Below are 8,100 nucleotides of genomic sequence, written 5' to 3' on the forward strand. Positions count from 1 at the left end.
ATTGTGCTTTTAGTGTCTCCGCATACCGCAGCACGCGACATAGCTTTGCAGACGATAAGTACAACCGTTTCAGAGAGAAGAGCGGCCAATGTGACGATCTGGCTTTAAGTCGATTCGATAGCAAATGACGAAAACGGATGGATTTCTCAGGTTTATACTACATATGAACACTTTTCACATTCTCCCATGCAACTCGGCTGCTAGTCCTCCTTTCATGCAGAATCATAAAGACCTAGCTCATGCCAAAGGCACCAAAGCCAGCAAAAAAGTCAATAATCGATACGTAAATCTTGAATTGTACTACTTCTTACTGGCTATTACATCAACTTAGAAGCTTCATCTTTGTTCTACTATGGTGCTTTTAGTGGCTACGCATACCGCAGCACGCGACATAGCTTTGCAGACGGTAAGTACTACCGTTTCAGAGAGAAGAGCGGCCAATGTGACGATCTGGCTTTAAGTCGATTCCAAAACAAATTACGAAAACGGACGGATTTCTCAGGTTTTTACTACATATGAACACTTTTCACATTCTCCCATTCAACTCGGCTGCTAGTCCTAATTTCATGCAGAATTTTAAGGTCCTAGCTCATGTCCCAGTCACCAAAGCCAGCTAAAAATTCAATAATCCATAACCTAAAACTTGAATTGTACTACTTCTTACTGGCTATTACATCAACTTAGAAGCTTCATCTGTGTGTCCACTATGGTGCTTTTTGTGTCTCGGAATACCGCAGCACGCGACATAGCTTTGCAAACGATGAGTACAACCGTCTCAGAGAGAAGAGCGGCCAATGTGACGATCTGGCTTTAAGTCGATTCGGTAAAAAATGACGAAAACGAACGAATTTCTCAGGTATTTACTACAGATGAACACTTTTCACATTCTCCCGTGCAACTCGGCTGCTAGTCCTCCTTTCATGCAGAATCTTAAGGACCTATCTCATGTCCAAGGCACCAAAGCCAGCTAAAAGGTCAATAATCGATACCTAAACCTTGAGTTGTACTACTTCTTACTGGCTATTATGTCAACTTAGAAGCTTCATCTGTGTTCCACTACGGTGATTTTAGTATCTCCGCATAACGCAGCATGCGACATAGCTTTGCAAACGATAAGTACAACCGTTTCAGAGAGAAGAGCGGCCAATGTGACGATCTGGCTTTAAGTCGATTCTATAACAAATGACGAAAATGGACGGATTTCTCAGGTTTTTACTACATATGAACACTTTTCACAAACTCCCGTGCAACGCGGCTGCTAGTCCTCCTTTCATGCAGAATCTTAAGGTCCTAGCTCATGTCCAAGGCACCGAAGCCAGCTAGAAAGTCAATAATCGATACCTAAAACTTGAATTGTACTACTTCTTACTGGCTATTACATCAACTTAGAAGCTTCATCTGTGTGTCCACTATGGCGCTTTTCGTGTCTCCGCATACCGCAGCACGCGACATAGCTTTGCAAACGATAAGTACAACCGTTTCAGAGAGAAGAGCGGCCAATGTGACGATCTGGCTTTAAGTCGATTCTATAACAAATGACGAAAATGGACGGATTTCTCAGGTTTTTACTACATATGAACACTTTTCACAAACTCCCGTGCAACGCGGCTGCTAGTCCTCCTTTCATGCAGAGTCTTAAGGTCCTAGCCCATGTCCAAGGCACCAAAGCCTGCTAAAAAGTCAATATTCGATACCTAAAACTTGAATTGTACTACTCCTTACTGGCTATTACATCAACTTAGAAGCTTCATCTGTGTTCTACTATTGTGCTTTTAGTGTCTCCGCTTACCGCAGCACGCGACATAGCTTTGCAGACGATAAGTACAACCGTTTCAGAGAGAAGAGCGGCCAATGTGACGATCTGGCTTTAAGTCGATTCGATAACAAATGACGAAAACGGATGGATTTCTCAGGTTTTTACTACATATGAACACTTTTCGCATTCTCCCATGCAACTCGGCTGCTAGTCCTCCTTTCATGCAGAATCATAAAGACCTAGCTCATGCCAAAGGCACCAAAGCCAGCAAAAAAGTCAATAATCGATACGTAAATCTTGAATTGTACTACTTCTTACTGGCTATTACATCAACTTAGAAGCTTCATCTGTGTTCTACTATGGTGCTTTTAGTGACTACGCATACCGCAGCACGCGACATAGCTTTGCAGACGGTAAGTACTACCGTTTCAGAGAGAAGAGCGGCCAATGTGACGATCTGGCTTTAAGTCGATTCCATAACAAATTACGAAAACAGACGGATTTCTCAGGTTTTTACTACATATGAACACTTTTCACATTCTCCCATGCAACTCGGCTCCTAGTCCTAATTTCATGCAGAATCTTAAGGTCCTAGCTCATGTCCCAGTCACCAAAGCCAGCTAAAAAGTCAATAATCCATAACCTAAAACTTGAATTGTACTACTTCTTACTGGATATTACATCAACTTAGAAGCTTCATCTGTGTGTCCACTATGGTGCTTTTTGTGTCTCGGAATACCGCAGCACGCGACATAGCTTTGCAAACGATAAGTACAACCGTTTCAGAGAGAAGAGCGGCCAATGTGACGATCTGGCTTTAAGTCGATTCTATAACAAATGACGAAAATGGACGGATTTCTCAGGTTTTTACTACATATGAACACTTTTCACAAACTCCCGTGCAACGCGGCTGCTAGTCCTCCTTTAATGCAGAATCTTAAGGTCCTAGCTTATGTCCAAGGCACCAAAGACCAGCTAGAAAGTCAATAATCGATACCTAAAACTTGAATTGTACTACTTCTCACTGGCTATTACATCAACTTAGAAGCTTCATCTGTGTTCTACTATGGTGCTTTTAGTGTCTTCGCATACTGCAGCACGCGACATAGCTTTCCAGACGATAAGTACAACCGTTTCAGAGAGAAGAGCGGCCAATGTGACGATCTGGCTTCAAGTTGATTCGATAACAAATGACGAAAACGGACGGATTTCTCAGGTTTTTAATACATATGAACACTTTTCACATTCTCCCATTCAACTCGGCTGCTAGTCCTCCTTTCGTGCAGAATCTTAAGGACATAGCTCATGTCCAAGGCACCAAAGCCAGCTAAAAAGTCAATAATCGATAGCTAAAACTTGAATTGTACTACTTCTTACTGGCTATTACATCAACTTAGAAGCTTCATCTGTGTTCCACTATGGTGATTTTAGTGTCTTCGCATACCGCAGCACGCGACATAGCTTTGCAGACGATAAGTACAACCGTTTCAGAGAGAAGAGCGGCCAACGTGATGATCTTGCTTCAAGTCGATTCGATAACAAATGACGAAAAGGGACGGATTTCTCAGGTTTTTACTACATATGAACACTTTTCACATACAACTCGGCTGCTAGTCCTCCTTTCATGCAGAATCTTAAGGTCCTATCTCATGTCCAAGGCACCAAAGCCAGCAAAAAAGTCAATAATCGATACGTAAACCTTGAATTGTACTACTTCTTACTGGCTATTACATCAACTTAGAAGCTTCATCTGTGTTCTACTATGGTGCTTTTAGTGTCTCTGCATACCGCAGCACGCGACATAGCTTTGCAGACGATAAGTACAACCGTTTCAGAGGGAAGCGCGGCCAATGTGACGATCTGGCTTTAAGTCGATTCCATAACAAATTAGGAAAACGGACAGATTTCTCAGGTTTTTACTACATATAAACACTTTTCACATTCTCCCATGCAACGCGGCTGCTAGTCCTCCTTCCATGCAAAATCTTAAGGTCCTAGCTCATGTCCAAAGCACCAAAGATAGCTAAAAAGTCAATAATCCATACCGAAAACTTGAATTGTACTACATCTTCCTGGCCATTACATCAACTTAGAAGCCTCATCTGTGTGTCCACTATGGTGCCTTTTGTGTCTCCGCATACCGCAGCACGCGACATAGCTTTGCAAACGATAAGTACAACCGTTTCAGAGAGAAGAGCGGCCAATGTGACGATCTGGCTTTAAGTCGATTCGATAACAAATGACGAAAACGGACGAATTTCTCAGGTATTTACTACATATGGTCACTTTTCACATTCTCCCATGCCACTCGGCTGCTTGTCCTCCTTTCATGCAGAATCTTAAGGTCCTAGCTCATGTCCAAATCACCAAAGCCAGCTAAGAAGTCAATAATCGATACCTAAAACTTGAATTGTACTACTTCTTACTGGCTATTACATCAACGTAGATGCTTCATCTGTGATCCACTATGGTGCTTTTAGTGTCTCCGCATACTGCAGCATGCGACATAGCTTTGCAGACGATAAATGTAACCGTTTCAGACAGAAGAGCGGCCAATGTGACGATCTGGCTTTAAGTCCATTCGATAACAAATGACGAAAACGGAGGGATTTCTCAGGTTTTTACTACGTATGAACACTTTTCACATTCTCCCGCGCATCGCGGCTACTAGTCCTCCTTTCATGCAAAATCTTAAGTACCTAGCTCACGTCCAAGGCACCAAAGAAGGGTAAAAAGTCAATAATCGATACCTAAAACTTGAATTGTACTACTTCTTACTGGCTATTACATCAACGTAGATGCTTCATCTGTGATCCACTATGGTGCTTTTTGTGTCTCCGCATACCGCAGCATGCGACATAGCTTTGCAGACGATAAATGTAACCGTTTCAGACAGATGAGCGGCCAATGTGACGATCTGACTTTAAGTCGATTCCATAACAAATGACGAAAACGGACGTATTTCTCAGGTTTTTACTACATATGAACACTTTTCACAGTCTCCATCGCATCGCGGCTGCTAGTCCTCCTTTCATGCAAAATCTTAAGTTCCTAGCCCATGTCCAAGGCACCAAAGAAGGGTAAAAAGTCAATAATCGAAACCTAAAACTTGAATTGTAATACTTATTACTGGCTATTACATCAATTTAGAAGCTTCATCTGTGTTCTACAATGGTGCTTTTAGTGTCTCCGCATAACGCAGCACGCGACATAGCTTTGCAGACGATCAGTACAACCGTTTCAGTGAGAAGAGCGGCCAATGTGACGATCTGGCTTTAAGTCGATTTGATAACAAATGACGAAAACGGACGGATTTCTCAGGTTTTTACTACATATGAACACTTTCACATTCTGCCGTGCAATTCGGCTGCTAGTCCTCTTTTCATGCAGAATCTTAAGGTCCTAGCTCATGTCCAAGGCACCAAAGCCAGCTAAAAAGTCAATAATCGATACCTAAAACTTGAATTGTACTACATCTTACTGGCTGTTACATCAACTTAGATGATTCATCTGTGATCTACTATGGTGCTTTTAGTGTCTCCGCATACCGCAGCATGCGACATAGCTTTGCAGAATATAAATGTAACCGTTTCAGACAGAAGAGCGGCCAATGTGACGACCTGCTTTAAGTCGATTCGATAACAAAGGACGAAAACTAACGGATTTTTCAGGTTTTTACTACATATGAACACTTTTCACATTCTCCCGTGCAACTCGGCTGCTACTCCTCCTTACATGTAGAGTCTTAAGGTCCTAGCTCATGTCCAAGGCACCAAAGCCAGCTAAAAAGTCATTAATCGATACCTAGAACTTGAATTGTACTACTTCTTACTGGCTATTACATCAACTTAGATGCTTCATCTGTGATCCACTATGGCGCTTTTCGTGTCTCCGCATACCGCAGCATGCGACATAGCTTTGCAGACGAAGAATGTAACCGTTTCAGACAGAAGAGCGGCCAATGTGACGATATGGCTTTAAGTCGAATCGATAACAAATGACGAAAACCGACGGATTTCTCAGGTTTTTACTACATATGAACACATTTCACATTCTCCAGTGCAACGCTACTGCTAGGCCTCCTTTCATACAAAATCGTAAGTTCCTAGCTCCTGTTCAAAGCACCAAAGAAGGGTAAAAAGTCAATAATCGATACCTAAAACTTGAATTGTACTACTTCTTACTGGCTTTTACATCAACTTAGGAGCTTCATCTGTGTTCTACTATGGTGCTTTTAGTGTCTCCGCATTCCGCAGCACGCGACATAGCTTTGCAGACGATAAATGTAACCGTTTCAGATAGAAGAGCGGCCAATGTGACGATCTGGCTTTACGTCGATTCGATAACAAATGACGAAAACGGACGTATTTCTCAGGTTTTTACTACAAATGAACACTTTTCACATTCTCCCATGCTACTCGGCTGCTGGTCCTCCTTTCATGCAAAATGTTACGGTCCTAGCTCATGTCCACGGCACCAGAGGCAGTTAAAAAGTCATTAATCGATAACTAAAACTTGAATTGTACTACTTCTTACTGGCTATTACACCAACTTAGAAGCTTCATCTGTGTTCTACTATGGTGCTTTTAGTGTCTCCGCATACCGCAGCACGCGACATAGCTTTGCAGACAATAAGTACATCCGTTTCAGAGAGAAGAGCGGCCGATGTGACGATCTGGCTTTAAGTCGATTCAATAACAAATGACGAATACGGACGGATTTCTCAGGTTTTACTACATACGAACACTTTTCACATTCTCCCGCGCATCGCGGCTGCTTGTCCTAGTTTAATCCAAAATCCTAAAGTCCTAGCTCATGTCCAAGGCACCAAAGCCAGCTAAAAAGACAATATTTGATACCTAAAACTTGAATTGTACTACTTCTTACTGGCTATTACATCAACTTAGATGCTTCATCTGTGATCCACTATGGTACTTTTAGTGTCTACGCATACCGCAGCATGCGACATAGCTTTGCAGACGATAAATGTAACCGTTTCAGATAGAAGAGCGGCCAATGTGACGATCTGGCTTTACGTCGATTCGATAACAAATGACGAAAACGGACGTATTTCTCAGGTTTTTACTACATATGAACACTTTTTACAGTCTCCCGCGCATCGCGGCTGCTAGTCCTAGTTTAATCCAAAATCTTAAGGTCCTAGCTCATGTCCAAGGCACCAAAGAAGGGTAAAAAGTCAATAATCGATTCCTAAAATTTGAATTGTACTACTTCTTACTGGCTATTACATCAACTTAGAAGCTTCATCTGTGTTCTACTATGGTGCTTTTAGTGTCTCTGCATACCGCAGCACGCGACATAGCTCTGCAGACGATAAATGTAACCGTTCCAGACAGAACTGCGGCCAATGTGACGACCTGGCATTAGGTCGATTCGATAACAAATGACGAAAACGTTCGGATTTTGTCAGGTTTTTACTACATATGAACACTTTTCACATTCTCCCGTGCAACTCGGCTGCTAGTCCTCCTTTCATGCAGAATCTTAAGGTCCTAGCTCATGTCCAAGGCACCAATGCCAGCTAAAACGTCAATAATCGATACCTAAAACTTGAATTGTACTACTTCTTACTGGCTATTACATCAACTTTGATGCTTCATCTGTATTCTACTATGGTGCTTTTAGTGTTTACGCAGCACGCGACATAGCTTTGCACACGATAAGTACAACCGTTTCAGTGAGAAGAGCGGCCAATGTGACGATCTGGCTTTAAGTCGATTTGATAACAAATGACGAAAACGGACGGATTTCTCAGTTTTTTATTACAAATGAACACATTTCACATTCTCCCGCGCATCGCGGCTGCTAGTCCTACTTTCATGCAAAATCTTAAGTTCCTAACTCATGTCCAAGGCACCAAAGAAGGGTACAAATTCAATAATCGATACCTAAAACTTGAATTGTACTACTTCTTACTGGCTATTACAACAACTTACAAGCTTCATCTGTGTTCTACTAAAGGGACGGATTTCTCAGGTTTTTACTACAAATGAACACTTTTCACATTCTCCCGTGCAACTCGGCTGCTAGTCCTCCTTTCATGCAAAATGTTAAGGGCCTAGCTCATGTCCAAGGCACCAAAGCTAGTTAAAAAGTCAATAATCGATAACTAAAACTTGAATTCTACTACATCTTACTGGCTATTACATCAACTTAGAAGCTTCATCTGTGTTCTACTATGGTGTTTTTAGTGTCTCCGCATACCGCAGCACGCGACGTAGCATTGCAGACGATAAGTACAACCGTTTCAGGGAGAAGAGCAACCAATGTGACGATCTGGCTTTAAGTCGATTCTATAACAAATGACGAAAACGGACGGATTT

The sequence above is a fragment of the Schistocerca gregaria genome, unplaced genomic scaffold (genome assembly GCF_023897955.1).
Source record: "Schistocerca gregaria isolate iqSchGreg1 unplaced genomic scaffold, iqSchGreg1.2 ptg000422l, whole genome shotgun sequence".
Taxonomy (NCBI): domain Eukaryota; kingdom Metazoa; phylum Arthropoda; class Insecta; order Orthoptera; family Acrididae; genus Schistocerca; species Schistocerca gregaria.